General features: G+C 34.7%; 1 protein-coding gene across 1 annotated transcript in view; it reads right to left on the bottom strand.

Moving 5' to 3' along the window:
• Positions 1-25,036, bottom strand: part of PCDH15 (protocadherin related 15) — a 1,088,571-nt gene that overhangs the window by 357,962 nt on the left and 705,573 nt on the right. The window lies entirely within an intron of this gene.

The following is a 25,036-nucleotide window of genomic DNA, read 5'->3' as shown; positions in this document are numbered from 1 at the left end:
AGGCCCACGTACCGCAAAAACAAAACAAAACAAAAAAGCACACAAACAACAACAAAAAAACTTAAATGTAAGACCTGAAACTATTTAACTCCTAGAAGAAAACATAGACACTCCTACGCATTGAACTTCACAGTGATTTTTGAATATGACACCAAAGCATAGGCAACAAAAGCAAAAATATGTAAGTGGGACATCAAACTAAAATCATTCTACACAGTAAAGGAAACGATAAACAAAACAGAAATACAACTTATAGAATGGGAGAAAATATTTGCAAACCATGTATCTGATAAAAGGTTAGTATCTAAAATCTATAATGAACTCCTAAAAATCAACAGCAAAAACCCAATAACCCAATTAAAAAATGGGTGAAGGATCTGAATAGACTTTTTTTTTAAAGAAGATACACAAATGGCCAACAGCTACATGAAAAGTTGCTCAATATCACTATTCATCAGGGAATGCATATCAAAACCACAATGAGATATCATTTCACACTTGTTTGATGTATATTACCAAAAAGACAAGAGATAAATGCTTGTGAGGACACAGGGAAAAGGGAACTCTTGGGCACTATTGTTAGGAATGTAAATTGATACAGCTGCTATGGAAAACAGTATGGAGGTTCCTCAAAAAATTAAAAATAGAACTACTTTATGATCCACTAATCCCACTTCCAGGAATACGTCCAAAGTAAGTGAAATCAGTATCTAGAAGGGACATGTGCACTCCCATGCTCGCATGTTCATTGCAGCATTATTTATAATAGTCATGATATGTAAGCAACCTAAATGTCTGTCATGTCTGTCAATGGTTGAATATATATATATATAATTAATATATCCTATTATACATAATAGAATCTTTTTTTAAGCTTATTAAAGAAGGAAACGCTCCCACTCATGACTACATAGATGAAACCTGAGGTCATTATGCTAAGTGAAGTAAGCCAGACAGAGAAAGATAAATACTGTATGGTATAACTTATATGTGGAATCTAAAAACAAAAATGATGGTTGCCAGAGCCTAGGAGGTAGGGGTCATAGAGAACAAAGTTTCTGTCATAATATAAATAAGTCCTGAGGATCTAATATACAGTATGGTGATTTTAGCTAACAATACTCTATTCTGTAGTAAAATTTTTCTGAGAGTTTGTCGTAAGTGTTCTCTCCCTTCCCCAGAAAACGTAACTATGTGAGGTGACAAACAGGTTAATTAATTTGATTGTGGTAATCATTTCACAATGTATATTATATAAAACCATCATGTTGTACACTTTAAATATATATGACTTTATTTGTCAATTATACCTCAATAAAAAAAATTAAAAAGAAAAAATAAAGTGTACATACGTAGTGCTTATTATGTGCCAGACATTGGCTGAAGTATTATATAAATGTTAACTCATTTAATCTTCCTTGTGACCCTATGAGGTAGATTCCATATTATTTCCTTTTAATAAATCAGGAGACTGAAGCACACAGAGTAATTGACTTGTATAAGGTAAAAGGTAGCAAGTGGCATAGTTGGGATTCAAAGACAACAGTCTAGATCCAGAATATGTGCTCATATACATAACAATATGCTATGTCTCTAGATACCATGAATAAACGTTGTGCAAGAACTTAAAATTAAAAAATATTTAAATTAGTGCATGGATGGGAAATGTCAGGTCATAAAGAGTAATGTTCCCCAAATTAATGTTAAAGTGTGATATTATTACAATCAAAAGTCTCAATAAAGTGTGATATTATTACAATCAAAAGTCTCAATAACATTGAAAGCTGATTCTAAAAGTAATGTGCAAGAAAATCCGATAGTATTTTGAAGAAAAATAAAGAACAGTGTATCTCCCTTCTTAACACAAAGATTTACTGCAACAAAAATAGTCTTACTAAAACGCTGGATTGGATCTAGAACTGTGAAACAGGCCAGTACACATCCAAAAATGCTCAGACACAAACAGACCCACATAAGGAAATTTGTTTTATGAAAGAAGTGGCATAAAAAATTTGCAGAGGAAGTGAAGAAATATAAAACAGTAGGGACAACTGACTGTTTACGTGGAAAAAAATAAAGTTGGATCATTACCTCAGACAGTACACAAAATTCAGTTCCAGGTGGACTTAAAACCATAATACAAAAAAGTAAAACTTCAAAATACTTATAAGAAAATATAGGGACTATCTTTATGGTATCTGAATAAACCATACTTCTTAAGATGCAAAAAAGTGAAAGCCATGAAAGTAAAAACAGATACTTTTGATGATGCTCAAATTAAAAACGTCTTTATATGAAATAACATCAAAAGCAAAATGAAAAGAAAGCTTCAGAGAAGTGGTAGAAAATGCTATCATATGTAACTAGCTAAGATTTTGTGTTCAGAATTCATAAAGAAAATACATAAAGGTGTTCAACTATCAAATTTTAAAAGCAATAAAAATTAAAATGCCAATAGATGGGAATTCCCTGGCAGTCCAGTGGTTAGGACTCCGAGCTTTCATTGCCAAGGGTGTGGGTTCAATCCCTGGTCAGGCAACTAAGATCTGGCAAGCCACACGGCAGGGCTAAAAAAAAAAAAAAAGCCAATAGAAAACATTTTATTCCCATCATATTGGAAACAGTTAAAAATTCTGAATACCAGATGGTAGTGAGAATGTCAGAAAATGACCACATATTCATCTGGACAGCAACTGACAGCATGCAATAGATTTGAAGATGTACATGGTTGATGACCAAGAAATTCCACAACTAAGTGTTTATCCTAGAAAAACTCTTGTATATGTGCACGATAGAATCTTTATAAGAATATATATTGCAGCATTTTTTAATTAAATGGAGGATTAGATAAACTTTAAATGCTTCAAAAGAAATAAACAGACAGATTTTAAATACATGCATACAGAAAAAATCAATAAACTTGTTAAATCACAAAAATATAATGTTGAGTAAAGAAAGCAAGTTTCAGTAGACATGTTCAGTATATCACTTATACAAATTAACAAAATAAATATTATAATATTTTGATGGATATGTGAATGAACCATAAAAGTATAAATGTGCAAAGGAAAAATACACACCAATTTCAAGACAGTTGTCTCTCACATCTGAAAGTAGAAAATGGGACTGGGCAGAGAGGGTGATGGGAAATACAAACATTTCTGTAATTATTCTCTTAAAAATTAAAATGATTTGATTCAAAATTTTAAGAGCTAGTTGAAATTCAGCACATTTTTTTTTCCTTGCTTCAGCAAGGAAATGGATGTATAGAGAGACGCCTCTCTCCTCCTGGGCCCCTGATAACACAGGGGGTAAAACACAGAGAAATATTCTCTACCTGACCTGGCAGTGGAAAACAGCATGACTAAAAACAAGGTTGAATTGTTTTAAGCCACTGAGATTTAAGAGGTTTCATCACCAAGGTATATAACCTAGCATATCCTGACCAATAGTAAAATTCCTACCACAAGTCCTAAAATATGTGGCATTGCCTTCACAGTTGTTTGATGAGTGTCAAAGCAACAGTTATTGAGGCTGGAAGTATGATTCACGTTCTGTGGTATCAAAATATTTGACAGAACTTTCACCTACAAGAATATGGAAGGCAAATAACGTCCCTAATAAACTTATAATTCCAGGGGTAGGATTGCCAGAATTGGCAAATAAAAATTCAGGGCACCAAGTTAAATTTTAATTTCAGATAAACAATAAATACTGTTTTCATGTGTGCTCCATGCAATATTATATTAAATAATTTGTACATACTTATACTAAACGAAAAAATGTTGGTTATCTGAAATTCAAATTCCAATGAGAGTCTCATATTTTACCTGGCAACTCTATCAAGGGAAAGATGTTGTAAAATAGAAACATAGTAATCTTTCTTTGTTATTGTTGAAGTTATTTGACAAGATTCTATGAGGGACCATGAAGTCAGAGAGGAAGGGGGCAAAACACTAGTCATTTTTCAAACAGGATTTTCTCTAATGAGATGGAAAATCATTGAAAAAGTTTGAACTGTGTTGAATTATGCTTTTAAAGGATCACATTGGTGGCTATTTGAAAATAAAGAGGCTATTGAATATACAAGACTATGGAAATATTACAGATGAGGATAGTGGCTTAGATCTAGGTAACAGTGGTTTGGATGGGTAAATGTTGGAGGAAGAGTTAACCAGATTTCACAAAGGATTGCGGAGTGTGAGGAATATATAGGAACCCAAGATAGCATCAGTTTATGGCTTGGAGAATGGAAAGATGGAATATCTATTATATGAGATGAAGAAAACTGTAGACATTTAACTTGAGATGCTCATCTAACTGGGGATATCAAATAGAGACCTGGATATATAGGTCTGGGGTTCAGGAGAGGTTCAAATTGAAAACATGTATGTGGACATTGTTAGCATACAGATGATAGGATACTAAGATGATAAAGATAAAATAATAGTACAAGCTAATGCCTATATATAATTTGTTATATGTGAGTCTTTGATTTAAATGTTTTATTTAACTCATTTTATCCCTATAACAACCCTACAATATTGGTTCTATTATTATTACATTATTTAAAATATCATTTTAGAAAGTGGGATTCAACTTATCCTTGATCTGTGTTAACTGGTCTGATCTCTAAGATAATTTTTAGCAATTGCCTAGTCAGTGAACCCTGCCATAGTCCCTAAGACTGTAAATTTCTTTCATTTGTTGTCATTCTCTTTCACTACCCATGGACGCTTAATAACATCTTATAAAAATTTTACTCTTGATGGACTTGTACTAATGGTGAGTATTTAAAGAACCTCCACCAAGTTTAGGGTATAGAAAGGGGTAAATTAGCTCATCTCTCCTCATATCTCACTACCAATTTGATGGTAAATTAGCAGCCCTAGAGATCATGGTCCTGAAAGTGCAGGAAAAAAGTAAGATGGAGTAACATAACTTGATTAAGAAGCACAACTGAGACATCATCAGCCTGTGGACCTCTGAAGAGATACTGGGATGAAAGAGAGTTGAGATCATTTTTATCAACTACAGCACTATATTTTGGGCAAGAACGTCAGAATATATATGTCATATATATGTATGTTCTGAGGAGGGTGGTAACTTGCTGACTGCATGCATCTTAGAATGAATTAATTTCCATCTATGTACCTTTTCTCATATTATTCTATTTGCTTAGAATGCTACAAGATCTCTTTCATGCTTCAAAAATTTTCACTAAATTCTTTTTAGTTTGAGACCCATTTCAACATACCTCATTCATAGTTTTCTGCATTCACCTGTTATATCTCTAGGGATATAATACAGTAAGACACAGTTTTGAACTTGCTTCTAAGTCCTTCTGTTTAAATATGTCCCTATCCTCTCTCTGCTAATGAGTATTAATGGATGGCAAAATAAACAAAAATAACAAATTAATATAAAATATTGATTAGACATCAATTCAATAATTATAATAAGTACAAATAATACAAATAAATGAATGTTAAAAATAGCCAGGCATGCTAAGTTGGGCAGCTTTTTGTAGACAAACACTTTTGATTTCAACTTTAAATTCCATAATATAGCAGCATGTTCTGTTGGTAGAATCATTCCTTGGTTGTATGACAAAATTAAGTATATTGATGTGAAGATGATTCCAATTTCTAAATATGTTTTGTTTTGTATTTTTAATAAATTTATTTATTTAGCTTTTTCTGTGTTGGGTCTTCATTGCTGTGTGCAGGCTTTCTCTAGCTGTGGCAAGTAGGGGCTACTCTTCCTTGAGCGGGCTTCTCATTGTGGTGGCTTCTCTTGCTGTGGAGCACGGGCTCTAGGCATGCGGGCTTCAGTAGTTGTGGCACACTGGCTCAGTAGTTGTGGCTCGCAGGCTCTAGAGCACAGGCTCAGTAGTTGTGGTGCACAGGCTTAGTTGCTCCACGGCATGTGGGATCTTCCCGGACCAGGGCTCGAACCCATGTCCCCTGCATTGGCAGGCGGATTCTTAACCACTGCGCCACCAGGGAAGCCCTCTAAATATGTTTTAAAATATTTATTTTAAACTATTTCATCACTCCCAATAAAGCACAGAATATATAGTTTTGTGTGACATTCATAATTAAATAACTTTGGAAACTCACAACTTCAAAAATATGGTTCTAGTTGTGGGAGGGCTCTATAGTGGAGAAGGGCATGGAATACTATCAGTTTTAAATAATAAGAAAATTATTTTACTATTTTAAATTAACATTCTATTTATTTCCTGTCCCAATATGGTACAGCATGAAGATAGCTCTCATTCCTATTAAGTATTTCCAGATAAAACACACATTTCTTAAACAGGATGTGATACTGATTGCCTTCTCAAATCTCACTTAATTTCCCATTATAATTAGCAGTAGTTTCTTTTAATTATCACTGCCCTTCTTAGAATAGTCTCAGGTATATAAAAATTAATTACCTAGAACTAACATCTTTATAATTTTAACCTTTTTATGCTTCACTTGTTTACAGTGACATTTATTTAAAACATTTATCAGGTAACTGCACATAGTAGACATGCAATTTATCAAAAGTGGGGGGGAATATAGGGTATTAAGCTTTCAATGGTATTTTGAGATTTTTCTAGATATTATTAGCTCATCAAAACTTGTTTTGACATGGCTGAAAGAAATATGTCATTACAATGATATTAATGCAAGATTACTGTTGTGATTAAGCCATCACATCACCTGTTACACATTTACATTAAAAATGTGTTCAAAGTTCCCATTCCCGTACCTTTTAATTGCGATAAGGAACTTTGCAGATTATAGCCATTCAAAATTCAAAATAATAAAATCAGGGTCACCACATGGTCACAGGATGTAGTATAACTCTCTATTTGACTTTCTTCTAAATATGTTTGCATTTCAGGAATGAATTGTCTATACATGTGTATAAAAAATTTTTGTTAGAAATTAATTAGCAATGTTTCTAGCTTTTTTTTACTTCTACAGCAGCTCACTGAAATAAAAGACCTTTTCTAAGCTATGCCTTTAACCATGACCAGGCACCTTAAGATAGTTATCAAGTCTCTGTTCCACATATCCTTCTCTCCTTTATCTCTACTGTCGTCACCAAGCCCTTATTTCTGACCCATGATGTCAATCTTCACCTTGACTTTAATTTCTTTCTTTTACTGCTAAATGGTGGGATGAGCGGTCTATGATAATGCCTTCACCCTTTCCAACTCTTGTCTTTACCTCCAAACCTGTCTTTGCTTTGAAGTCATACATTACCTTCATACATATGGTTTCTTTCTTCTTTTCTTACATTTCTTTTCAACTTCCTATACATTTGTATTTTATATAGTACTTAACTCTATTGTTCATTCCCTTATCTCCCTCAAGCAATTGTCATTGACTGTTTTTGTAAATGCTCCTGCTGGAAGGGGGTCTTGCATTCGGCTTCTTAGATTAAGTAATTTTCCTGTTTCTCAATTTTTGCTGGCCTATAGATATAACAAATATAAAAGTAATCATAGCAAGTATGGTAAATGCTTTGTCTATAAAAACACAATGTTTGCCTAACTGAATCTTAATATGTCCCCGAAAGTTAAGTGACATATTAAAAAGTTTTAAAAATGCCTTTGCTTAAAACAAGAGTGGTTGGTTTTCTAACTTTAAAACTATGTGTTTATAAATTACTGTATGCCTCATACAGATTTTTACCTTGCTGTTATGTCAAGTTTCCCAAAACTTCACTTATAGTTAATTATATGAAGGAGCACAGACTTCTCTTCAACTGGGTAGAGGAATTCTCAGCCTACTTAAATGAATTGCTCCCAGGTTGTGGAGTAAGGTCTAAATTTTTCATATTAACAAGAGGTATGTAATCATCTTAAAGAAATTGGCTATAACTTCTACATTCATATTTTCCACAGCATGAAAAATAAGACAACAAAAATTCCAGAAACACCCACAATTAAAAGATACCACCTGGGCCCTGAGAACTGTGGTCTGAAATGCTGGGTGTGAGCCCTCTGCATGCAGTATCCTACGAGCAAGTGAAATTAGATGAAACACGAAAAAAAGGTGAACTGATATCCACCACTGCTCCAGACTCCACAATGGGAAAGGGGAGAGGCTCACTGGTGCCACCTAGTGCAGAAGCAAGATGAACTACAATCCTGCAGCCTGTGGAACAAAAAACACATTCACAGAAAGATAGAAAATATGAAAAGGCAGAGGACTATGTACCAGATGAGGGAACAAAATAAAGCCCCAGAAAAACAGATAAATGAAGTGGAGATAGGCAACCTTCCAGAAAAATAATTCAGAATAATGATGGTGACGATGATCCAAGACCTCAGAAAAACAATGGAGGCAAAGATCGAGAAGACGCAAGAAATGTTTAACAAAGACCTGGAAGATTTAAAGAACAAACACTTAGAAGAATTAAAGAAAAAAAACAGAAATGAACAATACAATAACTGAAATGAAAAATACATTATAAGGAATCAATAGCAGAATAACTGAGGCAGAAGAACAGATAAGTAACCTGGAAGAAAGAATGGTGGAATTCACTGCTGCGGAACAGGATAAAGAAAAAAGAATGAAGAGAAATGAAGACAGCCTAAGAGACCTCTGGGACAACATTAAATGCACCAACATTCACATTTATAGGGGTCCGAGAAGGAGAAGAGAGAGAAAGGCCCGAGAATATATTTGAAGAGATTACAGTCGAAAACTTCCCTAACATGGGAAAGGAAATAGGCACACAAGTCCAGGAGGCCCACAGAGTCCTAGGCAGGATAAACCCAAGGAGAAAGATGCTGAGATACAAAGTAATCAAACTGACAAAAATTAAAGACAAAGAAAATAATTAAAAGCAACAAGGGAAAAACAACAAAAAACATACAAGGGAACTCCCATAAAGTTAACAGCTGATTTCTTAGCAGAAACTCTACAAGCTAGAAGGGAGTGGCATGATATATTTAAAGTGATGAAAGCTAGAAACTACAACCAAGATTACTCTACCCGGCAAGGGTCTCATTCAGATTCGACAAAAAATCAAAAGATTTACAGATAAACAAAAACTAAGAGAATTCAGCACCACCAAACCAGCCCTGCAACAAATGCTAAAGGAACTTCTCTAGGCAAGAAACACAAGAGAAGAAAAGGACCTACACAAACAAAACCCAAACAGTTAAGAAAATGGTAATAGGAACATATATATCAATAATTACCTTAAATTTAAATGGATTAAGTGCTCCAATCAAAAGACACAGGCTTGCTGAATGGATACAAAAGCAAGACCCATCTATATGCTGTCTACAAGAGACCAACTTCAGGTCTAGGGACACATACAGACTGAAAGTGAAGGGATGGAAAAAGATACTCCATGCAAATGGAAATCCAAAGAAAGCTGGAGTAGCAATACTCACATCAGATAAAATAGACTTTAAAATAAAGAATATTATAAGAGAAAAGGAAGGACACTACATAATGATCAAGGGATCAATCCAAGAAGATATAACAATTATAAATAAATATGCACTCAACATAGGAGCCCCACAATACATAAGGCAAATCCTAACAGCTATAAAAGAGGAAATCAACAGTAACACAATAATAGTGGAGGACTTTAACACCTCATTTACACCAATGGGAAGATCATCCAGAGAGAAAATTAATAAGGAAACACAAGCTTTAAATGGCACAATATACCAGACAGATTTAATTGATATTTATAGGACATTCCAACCAAAAAGAGCAGATTACACTTTCATCTCAAGTGCACATGGAACATTCTCCAGGATAGATCACATCTTGGGTCACAAATCAAGCCTTGGTAAATTTAAGAAAATTGAAATCATATCAAGCATCTTTTCAGACCACAACACTATGAGATTAGAAATCAATTATAGGGGGGGAAAAAGTAAAAAAAACACGTGGAAGCTAAACAATAGGTTACTAAATAACCAAGACATCACTGAAGAAAGCAAAGAGGAAATCAAAAAATACCTAGAGACAAATGACAATGAAAACACGATGATCCAACACCTATGGGATGCAGCAAAAGCAGTTCTAAGAGGGAAGTTTATAGCAATACAATCCTACCTCAAGAAACAAGAAAAATCTCAAATAAACAACCTAACCTTACAACTAAAGCAATTAGAGAAAGAAGAACAAACAAAACCCAAAGTTAGTAGAAGGAAAGAAACCACAAAGATCAGAGCAGAAATAAATGAAATAGAAACAAAGAAAACTGTTCTGGTATAATGTTATAAGTCATAATTCTACTTATTACTTTAAAATGTATATCTCAGAAATAACTAAATTTCCTTGTCAATTGCATTATTATGAACTTTCATCAAATCTTTAACCGTGGTCATTTTTAAGTCTTTTGTCATTTACAGACAGTTCTGGGTGTACTCTGATGCTTTTGCAAAAATGTTCCTATCAAAGGGTTTCATCTTCAAGGAATTCATGGAAAAGACTCTGACAAGTACAGGTTTCTGGTAACTGACTATACTGCTGAACTGAATGAATAAGCATTTTCAGAATTCTAATGGAAAACTGATTAATTCATAAAAGTGCTAACAAAAGATCAAGATGAAAAAAAATTAATTACATGGGACTGAGCAAACTGATGAGGATGATTATAATTTTTGTGAATTTCTGTTTGAATAAAAAAAAAATTCCTGCAAGGACTCAGAGGCAAAAAATATACAAATCAATTTTCACTGCAAAGTAAAAAAAAAGAAAAAGAAACAAAGAAAACAATAGCAAAGATCAATAAAACTAAAAGCTGGTTCTTTGAGAAGATAAACAAAATTAATAAAACTTTAGCCAGACTCATCAAGAAAAAGAGGGAGAGGACTCAAATCAATAAAATTAGAAATAAAAAAAGGAGAAGTTACAATGGACACCACAGAAATACAAAGCATCCTAAGAGACTACTACAATCACCTCTATGCCAATAAAATGGACAACCTGGAGAAATGGACAAATTCTTAGAAAGGTATAACCTTCCAAGACTGAACCAGGAAGAAATAGAGAAAACGAACGGACCAATCAAAAGTAATGAAATTGAATCCGTGATTAAAAATCTTCCAACAGGGCTTCACTGGTGGCGCAGTGGTTGAGAGTCCATCTGCCGATGCAGGGGACATGGGTTCGTGCCCCGGTCCAGGAGGATCCCACATGCCGCGGAGTGGCTGGGTCCGTGAGCCATGGCTGCTGAGCTTGCAAGCCCAGAGCCTGTGCTCCGCAACAGGAGAGGCCACAACAGTGAGAGGCCCGCGTACCGCAAAAAAAAAAAAAATCTTCCAACAAACAAAAGTCCAGGACCAGATGGCTTCACAGGTGAATTCTATCAAACATTTAGAGAAGAGCTAACAGCCAAACTTCTCAAACTCTTCCAAAAAATTGTAGAGGAAGGAACACTCCCAAACTCATTGTCCATGGCCACCATCACCCTGATAACAAAACCAGATAAAAATACTATAAAAAAAGAAAATTACAGACCAATATCACTGATGAATATAGATGCAAAAATCCTCAACAAAATACTAGCAAACAGAATCCAACAACATATTAAAAGGATCATACACTATGATCAAGTAGGATTTATCCAAGGGATGCAAGGATTCTTCAATATACGCAAATCAATGTGATATAGCAAAGTGAAGAAGAAAAACGATATGATCATCTTTATAGATGCAGAAGAAGCTTTTGGCAAAATTCAACACCCATTTATGATAAAAACTCTCCAGAAAGTGAACCCAGAGGGGACCTACCTCAACATAATAAAGGCCATATAAGACAAACCCACAGCAAGCATCATTCTCAATGGTGAAAAACTGAAAGCATTTCCTCTAAGATCAGGAACAAGACAAGGATGTCCACTCTTGCCACTATTATTCAACATAGTTTTGGAAGTCCTAGCCACATCAATCAGAGAGGAAAAAGAAAAGAAATACAATTAGGAAAAGAAGTAAAACTGTCAGTGTTTGCAGATGACATGATGCTATACATAGATAATCCTAAAGAGGCTATCAGGAAACTACTAGAGCTAATCTATGAATTTGGTAAAGTTGCAAGATGCAAAATTAATGCACAGAAATCTCTTGCATTCCTATACACTAACCATGAAAGATCAGAAAGAGAAATTAAGGAAACAATCCCATTCACCACTGCAACAAAAACAATAAAATACCTGGGAATAAACCTACCTAGGGAGACAAAAAGACGTGTATGCAGAAAACTATAAGAAACTGATGAAAGAAACCAAAGATGACACAAACAGATGGGGAGATATACCATGTTCTTGGACTGGAAGAATCAATATTGTGAAAATGACTATACTACCCAAAGCAATCTGCAGACTCAATGCAATCCCTATCAAATTACCAATGGCATTTTTTACAAAGCTAGAACACAAAATCTTAAAATTTGTACGGAACACAAAAGACAAATAGCCAAAACAATCTTGAGGGAAATAAATGGAGTTGGAGGAATCAGACTCCCTGACTTCAGACTATACTATAAAGCTACAGTAATCAAGACAATATGGTACTGGCACAAAAACAGAAATATAGATCAGTGGAACAGAATAGAAACCCAGAGAAAAACCCACGCACCTACAGACAGCCTCTTCAATCAGCGGTGCTGGGAAAACTGGACAACTACATGTAAAAGAATGAAATTAGAACACTCTCTAACACCATATACAAAAATAAACTCCAAATGGATTAAAGACCTAAATGTAAGAGTGGACACTATAAAACTCTTAGATGAAAACATAGGAAGAACACTCTTTGATATAAATCACAGCAATATCTTTTTTGGCCCACCTCTTAGAGTAATGGAAATAAAAATAAACAAATGGGACCTAATGAAACTTAAAAGCTTTTGCAAAGCAAAGGAAACTATAAACAAGATGAAAAGACAACCCTCAGAATGGGAGAAAATATTTGCAAATGAATCAACGGACAAAGGATTAATCTCCAAAATATATAAGCAGCTCATGCAGCTCAGTGTTAAAAAAAAAAAACAAACAACCCAATCAAAAACTGGGCAGAAGACCTAAATAGACATTTCTCCAAGGAAGACATACAGATGGCCAAGAGGCACATGAAAAGCTGCTCAATATCACTAATTATTAGAGAAATGCAAATCAAAACTACAATGAGGTATCACATCATATCAATTAGAATGGGCATCATCAGATAATCTACAAACAACAAATGCTGGGGAGGGTGTGGAAAAAGGGGAACCCTCTTGCACTGTTAGTGGGAATGTAAATTGATACAGCCACAATGGAGAACAGTATGGAGGTTCCTTAAAAAACTAAAAATAAAATTACCATATGACCCAGCAATCCCACTACTGGGCATATACCCAGAGAAAACCATAATTCAAAAAGACACATGCAAAAAAAAAAAAGACACATGCACCCCAATGTTCATTGCAACACTATTTACAATAGCTAGGTCATGAAAGCAACCTAAATTCCCATCGACAGATGAATGGATAAAGAAGATGTGGTACATATATACAATGGAATATTACTCAGCCATAAAAAGGAACGAAATTGGGTCATTTGTAGAAACGTGGATGGACCTAGAGACTGTCATACAGAGTGAAGTAAGTCAGAAAGAGAAAAACAAATATCATATATTAACGCATATATGTGGAATCTAGAAAAGTGGTGCAGATGAACTGGTTTGCAAGGTAGAAATAGAGACACGGATGTAGAGAACAAATGTATGCACACCAAGGGAGGAAAGCGGGGTGGAGGGTGGTGGTGGGATGAATTGGGAGATTGGGATTGACATATATACACTAATATATATAAAGTAGATAACTAATACGAACCTGCTGTAAAAAAAAAATGAAATTTAATTTAAAAAAAACCAAGGTCTTTCTTAAAATAAATAAATTTGTTAAAGTTTGTTTTTAAAAAAATTAAAAATCTCGAATTGTGACTAAAAATATATGAAAGTAAGATAGAAACAGTTTATGAATAAGGCAATGATTCTCTTTGCTTCCAAAACTTATTTTATGCTCTCTATTTTTTGCAAAACTTAACTAAATGAAAACGTAAACATTGATTCTATGAATATCCTTTCTTGAACATTTAAAACACTCTTTTAAAATAAAATTATCTTTGAAGCATTCTCTAAGAATGAACTCCACGTCATCAGTAACAACATTAATTCATAACTAAATGTATTCGGGGTGCACGATGGGAGGAGAATCTGCCTCTAGGAGAAGCTGACCTTTTGTTTTACAATTTATTTTATAATATTCTTCAGTGTAGTATTTTAAACTCATAGTTAGCTATAACAAGTACCAAGATAACTGTACACCAGGAAGGAAAATTTTAGTACCACTATCTATAAAAGAGACTAATAAATCTGGAAAGATGGTGTTCTATAACTAAACTGTAACTCTTGCCCATGCCAACACATAATATTATGTAATTGCAGATAACTATCAGTCCCTTAATTTAAAGTAATATTGTAGGTGTTAAAAAAATAAATTATCTAGTAACTCATCAAAAATATTCTGTTGTCAAGGTAATAAAAGCAATAACATATTCCCATGTCAGCCAAAATAGAGTATAATTCAGTTTTGCAAAGGTATTAAACCACATAGTCTTAAATAAATCAGAAATAAATAAACTTATGGTCAATTAATCTATGACAAAGGAGGCATGAATATACAATGGGAGATGACAGTCTCTTCAATAAATGGTGCTGGGAAAAGTAGACAGTTACTGTAAAGTATGTAAAAGTATGAATTTTCATACTGTAAAAGTATGAATTTAGAACATTCTCTAACACCATATACAAAAAAATAAACTCAAAATGGATTAAAGACCTAAATGTAAGACTGGATACTTTAAAACTGCTAGAAGAAAACATAGGCAGGACACTCTTTGATGTAAATCACAACAATATTTTTTGGGATCCATCCCCTAAAGTAAAGAATATTAAAGCAAAATAAACAAATGATACCTAACTAAACTTAAAAGCTTTTGCACTGTGAAGGAAACTATTGACAAAACAAAGAGACAACCTATAGAATGGGAAAGAATATTTGCAAATGATATGACCGATAAGGAATTCATATCCAACATATATAAACAGCTCATACAATTCAATATCAAAAACAAGCCAAAAAATGGGCAAAGAACTGAATAGACATTTTTCCAAAGAGGAAATGCAGATGGGCAAAAGGCACATGAAAAGATGCTTGCTAATTATCAGAGGAATGCAAATCAAAACCACAGTGAGATATCACCTCACATCTGTCAGAACAGCTATCATCAAAAGAACACAAATAGGGCTTCCCTGGTGGCACAGTGGTTGAGAGTCCACCTGCTAATGCAGGGGACACGGGTTCATGCCCCGGTCCAGGAAGATCCCACATGCTGTGGAGTGGCTAGGCCCGTAAGCCATGGCTGCTGAGCCTGCGCGTCTGGAGCCTGTGCTCCGCAACGGGAGAGGCAATAGTGAGAGGCCCGCGTACCGCAAAAAAAAAAAAAAAGAACACAAATAACAAATGTTGGCAAGGATGTGGAGAAAAGGGAACCCTCATACACTGTTGGTAGGAATGTAAATAGGTGCAGCCACTAACAATATGGAAGTTTCTCATAAAACTAAAAATAGAACTACCATACAACCCAGAAATTCCACTCCTGGGTTTATATCTGAAAAAAAACAAAAACACTAATTTGAAAAATACATGCACCCCATGTTCATAGTAGCATTATTTACAGTGCTAAGAATATGGAAGCAACTTAAGTGTCCATCAACAGATGAATGGATAAAGAAGATGTGTATGTGGATACAACGGAATACTACTCAGCCATAAAAAAGAACAGAATATTGCCATTTGTAGCAATATGGGTGGACTTAGAGGGTATTATGCTAAGTGAAATAAGTCAGACAGAAAAAGACAAATATTGTATGATATCACTTATATGTGGAATCTAAAAAAAAATACAACAAAATAGTGAATAGAACAAGAAAGAAGCAGACTCACAGATACAGAGAACAAACTAGTGGTTAGGGGAAACAATACAGGGATAGAGGAGTGGGCCTACTGGGTGCAAGATAGGCTTAAGGTTGTATTGTACAATACAGGGAATACAGTCAATATTTTGTAATAACTGTAAATGGAAAATAAATCTTTAAATGGCATTAAAAAATTAAAAATAAAAAAATACAAATTCCTAACTTTAATTTATTTTATGGTATTGTGGTATGACCTATCATTTCAAGATATACCTGTCAACATATTTAGATAAAATGATGTGATATCTGAGATGTGCTTCAAATAATGTGGGAGAGAATGATGAGAGGAGATATAGTTGAACCAAGAGAATGCTCATGAACTTATAACTGAGTAATGAGTTCGTGGGAGTTCATGACACTCTTCTCACTATTTTTGTGTATTTTTGAAAATTCCTGTATTAAAAAAATACAAATTATCAGGCCTCATCCTGGACATATGAATCAAAATTCCATAGGGTTTTCTTTGTTCTTTAATTCTTCAGGTCTTTGTTAAACATTTCTTGCATCTTCTCCATCTCTGCCTCCATTGTTTTTCCAAGGTCCTTGATCATCTTCACTATCATTATTCTGTATTCTTTCTCTGGAAGGTTGCCTATCTCCACATCATTTAGTTGTTTTTCTGGGGTTTCATCTTGTTCCTTCATCTGGTACATAGCCCTCTGCCTTTTCATCTTGTCTATCTTTCTGTGAATGCGGTTTTTGTTCCACAGGCTGCAGGATTGTAGTTCTTCTTGTCTCTGCTGTCTGCCCTGTGGTGGATGAGGCTATCTAAGAGGCTTGTGCAGGTTTCCTGATGGGAGGGACTGGTGGTGGGTAGAGCTGACTGTTGCTCTGGTGGGCAGAGCTCAGTAAAACTTTAATCTGCTTGACTACTGATGCGTGGGGCTGGGTTCCCTCCCTGTTGGTTGTTTGGCCTGAGGCAACCCAACACTGGAGCCTACCTGGGCTCTTTCGTGGGGCTAATGGTGGACTCTGGGAGGACTCACGCCAAGGAGTACTTCCCAGAACTTCTGCTGCCAGTGTCCTTGTCCCCACGGTGAGCCACAGCCACCCCCCACCTCTGCAGGAGACCCTCCAACACTAGCAGGTAGGTCTGATTCAGTCTCCCCTGGGTTCACTTCTCCTTCCCCTGGGTCCACTTCTCCTTCCCCTGGGTCCCGATGCGCACACTACTTTGTGTGTGCCCTCCAAGAGTGGAGTCTCTGTTTCCCCAAGTCCTGTCGAAATCCTGCAATCAAATCCCAATAGCCTTCAAAGTCTGATTCTCTAGGAATTCCTCCTTCCGTTGCCGGATGCCCAGGTTGGGAAGCCTGACGTGGGGCTCAGAACCTTCACTCCAGTAGGCGGACTTCTGTGGTATAAGTGTTCTCCAGTCTGTGAGTCACCCACCCAGCAGTTACGGGATTTGATTTTGCTGTGATTGCACCCCTCCTACCGTCTCATTGTGGCTTCTCCTTTGTCTTTGGATGTGGGGTATCTTTTTTGGTGAGTTCCAGTGTCCTCCTGTCGATGATTGTCCAGCAGCTAGTTGTGATTCTGGTGTTCTCACAAGAGGGAGTGAGAGCACGTCCTTCTACTCCACCACCTTGGTTCAGGCTCCCCAGGATCCAGATATTTGGAAAGATATGCATCAAATTAAGATCTGATGGTTCTCCTGGAGATTGGGCTCTGAGGATTGAAGGCTTCCAATTTTTAATGTGCATAATTAAAATTTTTTTCTGTTTAATTTACAATTAGAAGCTAATCTTTTTTTAATTAAATTACAAAAAATTTTCTAAATTAGCAAGTGGGAAAAAAGCAGAATTTTAAATATTATACAAAGCACAAGTTCTAAGTTTAACTGCAGTAGAAGCCCCAGAGGTTCCTCTGTAGAACTGGAGGTTTTGTGGGACAATTTGAAAAACTTTATTGAAATCATTGTTTTTGTATTTACAAAAAAAAAGAGAGAAAGGGCGCAGGACACTTACTACCCCAGTGGACGTTTAAAATTTGATTCATTGATATATTTTTGGCTCACATTTTGCATCAGCTGCTCCCTCTTCCCAAAGCAATAATATATTGCATAATTAATTCGGTTCAAGCCGTGAGTAATACTAAATCTGTTTTTTTTTTTTAAGTGACCTTACAGTTCTTCTTAATAAAGGTATTGCATTTTTTTGGGTTTTTTTGTTTTGTTTTTGTTTTCTTGGCCACACCAAATGGCTTGTGGGATCTTAGTTCCCTGACCAGGGATTGAACCTGTGCCTCCTGCAGTGAGTCCTAATCACTGGACTTCCAGGGAATTCCAGGTATTGCATTTTTTTAAAGAAACAAAGTCATAATGAATTAGGAATAGCACAATCAGAATAAATTAGGCTTATCAACATATACAACTCAGTTTTTAAAGCTGAAATTTTGATTAAAAATAGCTAGATATTTAACAACCAATTTGACTTAACTACTTCCTCCCATGAGTCTCTGAGTAAATATCCAGCCAGATGAAGAAATTCCACAGGAAATGATAATAATAATAGAAATAGCTAATATTATTAAATCCTTAGTATTTTCTAGGAACAAGTTAAGTATGTTTCATGAATCTTCTTTTGTAGTACTCACAAAATTCCCATATATTAGATTGCATTATCCCCATTTCACAGATGACAAACCTAAACTGAGGTTTAGAGACATTAAGCAACATTCCCAACATCACACAGGTTTCAGCCTGGACTCTGAGTTCTTACAAACTCCCTTATATTGTGATAAGAAACACCTTTGCAAAATGTTCCTACATAATTTAGTAAGCCATCAGAGAGTTCAAGAATAAATGTTTATGAAGTTATCAACATCGAGTCCAAGCCAAATGACCTTGTGTCTTTTCTCTTTATCTGTGTTTCATAGGAAAACATACCTCCAATGCTAATTTAAAATGATATTTTAAACAAACACTTCAACAAGAAAAGTTAGACTTCTGTCTTATTACTGAGAAGAATTGTGACTTTGTCCCTTTAATGTTAATAAACTCAATTCCTCCGATTATTTCTTATCCTTCAATTGTTCCACAATTAAAATTATTTTCACATTGTCTATGAATGGAGATATAATATAGTTGAGTCTATTCAACATAAAGTTTGACCAAGGAGAAAAAAAATGAATGATTCCTTTTCTCTGATAATTTCACATACCCATTTCAGAATTACTGTAATACAATTTCACATTGTAGGTAATATGCGCTGAATTCCAGTTTTTGTTTGTTTGTTTGGTGTTTAGCTTTTGTTTCCCCAACTTAATTCTGAAGTTTCTGTGATCATTTGCTGCTGGTCACCTGTAGGTGTGACTGTTTGTGGCAGGAAAAAAATTGGTATAAAATGTAATATATTGACTCTAGATATATTATTTATCATTTTTCCTTTCAGCCTACTTTGACAGTCTTCTCACTAAAAGGTTATAGGCAGTTTGAGAGTTGCCAGTTGTTTCCTTCTTTATTTATCACTTTGCTGGCCCAAAAAGAGCTCCGCAGGACACATTTTGAAAGTAACTGGCCTAACGACTAAAGAAGGATATAATTTAATGTTTGAAACATTATTGAAAGGAGAATGAGGCATTGCAAACAATGTGCTGGGACAACAATTATAAACTGGGACTCTCTATGGTAATTGGGAAATATGCTTTCTTTATCCAGACTACCTATTAGACTCCTATTTGAAGGTTATTCTTGACTAGATGCCAAGTATGGTAGTCCTTGCAAATCTAATTGGAAAACACTAAAAGTGTGTTAAAATGTTTTATATATATGTATACACATATACATATGCATATATATATATCATGGCTAATATTTGGATAATACATATAATAATTATACATAACATTCTTTACATATGCATGTTTATGATAAATAAACTCTCATTGTGAGAACGCATGAGCCATGCTTATTCATATTTATATGTAGTATCTCAGTGTACAATATGTATTTCTTGAAATTTTAATTCAATTCAATTTAATTCAATTCAATAGTTTCTGAACATTTACTACATGAAGCGAATGGGTTATACATGAAGACATAATGACAAGTAGGAAATTAAAGAACTAATAGTCTAGCAAAAGAGAAATGGGTAAATGACTGGGATACAACAGGGAGTTCAGTACTTTTAGTAGAAATTCATGCAGATAACAGAGAAAAACTTAATTTTAAGGGCCTATCATTTCATATTACCAAGATGAAGCTTGAATAAAAACCATAAGCTTAATATATGAAACAAAGTGGAGAAAAGGGAGGGTAATTCTCGGAGAAGTCCAGGTACATGTGCAAAGCTCTGTTTCTAGAGAAGTTGCTTTATGCAAGTTAAAAGAGATGAGACTGAAAAATGGTCAGATATAAAATTACTCTAAATGATATGATCAAAGTTTTGAAACTTATCTGGTATATGATGGGAAATACTGAAACTTTAATTAGACAGTGAAAGATCAGATCAGAATTGTATTCCAATTCTAGGGGTCCAGAGTTGAGGGTATGCCTCTAGGCAGGTATTTGGGCAGGAAAATAGGCGTCAAACATATTTAAGTAACATTTCATAGATAATGCAGAGAATATCTTTGGAGATTGATTGAGTTTGAGATGAGGGGGGTCACTGAAATCTAGGTCCAAATCAACCAAGACCCCAAAGGTAACAGAGGTAACATGAGAGTGGACATGGATGCATCAGAATATATTAGAAAGGATAATGAGGTGTCTGTGGGGAGTATAAGAAAACTACCTAGAAAAATTGAGAATTGTAAGCTTGGAAGTCAGGAAAGATTTCAGGTCAGAAAATACTTCAACAACACACAGATCATCCTTATTTGGTGAAAAAGGAACACATTATGTAGGTTTGATGAATCTCGGTGAAAAATATAGTGAAAAGGAAAAAAAAAAAGCTTCAAAAGACAGAAGTCTGGAAAATCCCTAAGATTTAAGAATAAGAATCAATCAATCAATCAATCAATCAATCCAAGAACGGAGATACCCTTTAACAAAAAAAAAAAAAAGAAATAATAAAAGGCCATCAAAGATTTAAGAGGAGAAACACAGGGCCATCAAGGAGAGGAAAAGTTTCATAAAAGACAAGAGAGGAGAGAGTTCCCAGATTGCAACACATTTAATGAGTATGAGCCAAGAGGAAATTATAAATGTCATACATCACTGGAAATCATCACCACTCTTGTAATAATTGAGAAAGTTTCCCTGGAAGGAGAGAGCAGCATAAATAAAGCAGAAGAACTCTCTTTGATAGCTACCTGAAAACTAGAGCTCTTTATGACAAAGATTATAGTGGAGGCATTTGTGGCAAGATAGTCTTGGGAACTAACCCAAGGCTTTAAACAGGGTTGGGGAAGAATTCATTAGAGCATGGATTCTAGCTACTAGATGGCCATGTCTGGTAAGCAACTAATGCCAAAATACTGAAAACTGCACAGCACAATAAATATAGGAAAATATATATATAGTAAACGCATAGCTAATATGTAAATATTATCATATTAATACTATGGTGTTTCTAACCAGGGACAATTTACTCAGCAGTAAATCCAACTAGCCAAACAGTATGCAACTGTTCAACACTGAAAAAAATACATAAGTATTTACTGTCTTTGCCTTTAATAGGAAATCGAGAAAATAGAACCATGGACCCTATGCTCTCCAAATTCTACAGAAGTTTTCTATAATACTAGAAATCTTCAACTAGATAGGCATAACAACTTTAAGAGAGTCAGAAAGTGAGAATAAATTTACACAATATAGCAGAAGAATTTTATCTTATCCAGGTTGACAAGTCTCCTCTATTAACATAGAGTTCAACATATACTAGGGTCCAGTGGCTATTTACCAAATTAATAAATACACAATAATTAACACAGGGCTACAATTTACTTTAGTGCCCCTGAGACAACAGATTTATATCAGATTTATATTATATTATTTGTATTATACCTTGGTTCATGGGTTAAACACTGTACTAGACTACCTTTCAAAGATTTTCTGAGCTGATAAATTCTGCACGCATTGTGGTAGAACTAAGGATGGTATCTCAAGTCAAGAATATCACTGAGGTAATTGGTGGAAAATTTCACATCAACCCAGAAGGTGAGCAGGTGTCAAAGCTCTCAAAATTTTGAAGAATTAGTCAGGAAAGGATCAGCAAGTATGTAATTAGAGTCATCATATCCTGTTTAGCTGACATAAATGGTTAGCTCTCTTGCTCTGAATACAAGATCTTATTTATTGAAATTTCCAGAAATTTTAGCAAAGTATGGAAATAGCAAAAGAAAATAGAAAAAAAAAGAAAATTAAAAAAAAGACAGACATAAACACAGCAATTTAAATGTGAAACTTAAAAACTAGCTACACTTCTTAACCCTAGTGATCCACAAGGGATCCGAAATGGCATGTAAAAGAGCACATGGAAACCTGATGCCATTACTACAGCTGATTTTGTTTTCCTATGATGGCCACAATAAAACTTCCTTCCCCTTATGTTCTTCGTACAATGTGACTCCTACACTCCTCCCTTCAGGAGATGGTATATACTTCTACTCCTTGAATCTGGCAGAGGTATGACTATAGTGACACTGAAGTGACACTGAAAATTACAAGGCTAGTTCATAAAAGTTCTGTCCAATTCTTTGGGAAAGCTTGCTTTTAGAACCCAATGCTTTGATATGAGGAATCTCAAATAGCCCAGGAAAGACCTACATGGAGTAGAAATGAAGCCTCCAGCTCACAGCCCTCACTAAGCTGGAACCAACAGCCGGAATCAACTTGCTAAGTTTACCATTCGGAAAGTGGTACCCAGCCCTTAGTCAAAGTGCCCCCCAGCCCTTAGTCAACGTGCCCTAGCAGATGCTGTGTAGAGTAGGGATGAGGTGTTCCCTCCAGTCTGCCAAAAGTGCAGTTTTATGAACAAATTTAAAGATTGTAATTTGAAGCCACTAAGTTTTGGTGGTGTGTCATGCAGTGATTGATAATCAGAACAATTGCCTAATTTTGTAAGTAAACATATTTAATTTTTTTCTACATGGCAATAAAAATGTAAGCTTAACAAATTAATACTTGCCATAAGTATTTAAATCTGTAAAAATTCTTGTTGTTTCACAGAATGTTAAAGAATGGGTTGATATGTTTAAAAATGATGACGAAGCATTCCAGTTTGATCATTCTGGAATTTATAGCATACCATTTAATTTAAGATACATGATTTTAAAAGAAAACTCTTTTTACTTATTAGCTATAAGGTTAAGTTACTTAAACTCTGTACCCCAGAGATCTCATCTATAAAAAACCATAATAGTGGTAATTATCCACAAGGATTTAAGTCAGTATTTTTGTAGAATTTAACACAGTTCATGACAAACTGAACAATCTATATAACCATTAGTCATTATTGTCATTTACCCCAAATCTGGAGCATGACTTTGTCTCTAGCATGAAACTGTATAGGAATGAGAGAGATGCTTAGTCTGTAATCTGGAGCAGAAGGAAGGGATACTCAAAGATCCTTTATAAAGTCAATACACTTTGCTTCTCAAGCAGTAACCTCTGTCTTTATTTACTTCTCTCAGTACGTCAAGTACTGTTAAACATTCATCATACTGGTTCACTGATTTTAGTCTTATTATATCAGTATTCACCTTCTCTTGGGATCTCACTGGTACACCAGCTACATAAATTAACTCAAAAATAAATTAATACTAAAAATATTTTTTGTCATGATTTCAATTAAGCCTTTCAAAGAAAAGTTCAATGTTCACATCATTAAGGCTTCTCACTGATATTAAACAAAAATAATATCATGACATATAACTTTAGGTAACCTATGAATGTTTGTCTAGACAATCTCTACATTAGCTTTTTTGTCTGCAAAATTACTCCATTTAGCTGAAAATTTATATTATTTTCTTCACTCAAGGCACATCATAACATTTATTCTTTTTTTCCTGGCTTATTTTTTTCATGCAAGCCAGTTAGACCAGTAATCATTTACTGACACAGACACAAAAGTGATTTTCAACCATTTAAGAGCTACGGTTATGTTAGTAAAGCTAGCAGGTAAAATATTGGATAAAGTAATTGGTAAAATATAGGATAAGAATTCTTTGAAGTGACTGGAATGCAGTGTAATTTACACTTAGGAGAAGGGATTTCTGTTCTATTCTTTTAAAAAATTTCAAATAGAGGACCCCCAAACCACAGTTCTCAGATGTTTGAGAAAAAAATTCAAATACCTTGCAACAAATTCTGACAGCATCAGCCATGTTACTAACCCAGAAGGCTGAATGCTTTCCAGAGGAACAGCAAAGACATTAATCAAATAGTTCACTCCTAGGAATTTGACTGCTCTAAAAGAGAATTCATTTTTTTCTTTTTTTTTTTTTACTTTTAAGGGAGAAATTGATATTTTAGCCTAAGCAGGATATCTGTTAGTCTTATAAGTTTTATTCTTAGGTATGTATATTTATCATCCAGGCAGGTCTACGGTATGAATTCCAGGCTGACAGCAAGTTAAGATTTATTAGAAGTGTAAAAAACAAATGCAGAATTGAGTGTAGAAAATAGGTACTCATGCTTTAACTTTTTGTTTCTTTAAAATACATCTTTAACTAATAACTATTGAATATTTGAATTCAGGATTCATTAGCTCCCACCTTCAAACAGCCAAGCATAATCTCCAATAATATTTCAGGGCTCTAAGAGACAAGAGAGTATACTGTTGACTTGTGTGTCCTCTGACTTAGGGCTGCATGTTTACATGTGAATTTAAGGAAATGCTGGAGTCATTTCTTGGGGTTTCCCAGTATATGTTGGTAACTGAAATTTGTTATGCTTTACACACAGAAAAAAAAAAAAAATCAGAGTCAAATGGGCTGTTGCTTCATGACATACTTTCTACTTTGTAAATGATGTAATTATGCATTGACCAAAAATTTACCCATACTGTCTCAAAATGGTTTTGAACATAAATATTTTTC

Source organism: Monodon monoceros, unplaced genomic scaffold, assembly GCF_005190385.1.
Source record: "Monodon monoceros isolate NGI ecotype Baffin Bay Population unplaced genomic scaffold, NGI_Narwhal_1 Super_Scaffold_4, whole genome shotgun sequence".
In the NCBI taxonomy this organism is placed as follows: Eukaryota; Metazoa; Chordata; class Mammalia; order Artiodactyla; family Monodontidae; genus Monodon; species Monodon monoceros.
This window is presented reverse-complemented; position numbering and strand designations above follow the sequence as displayed.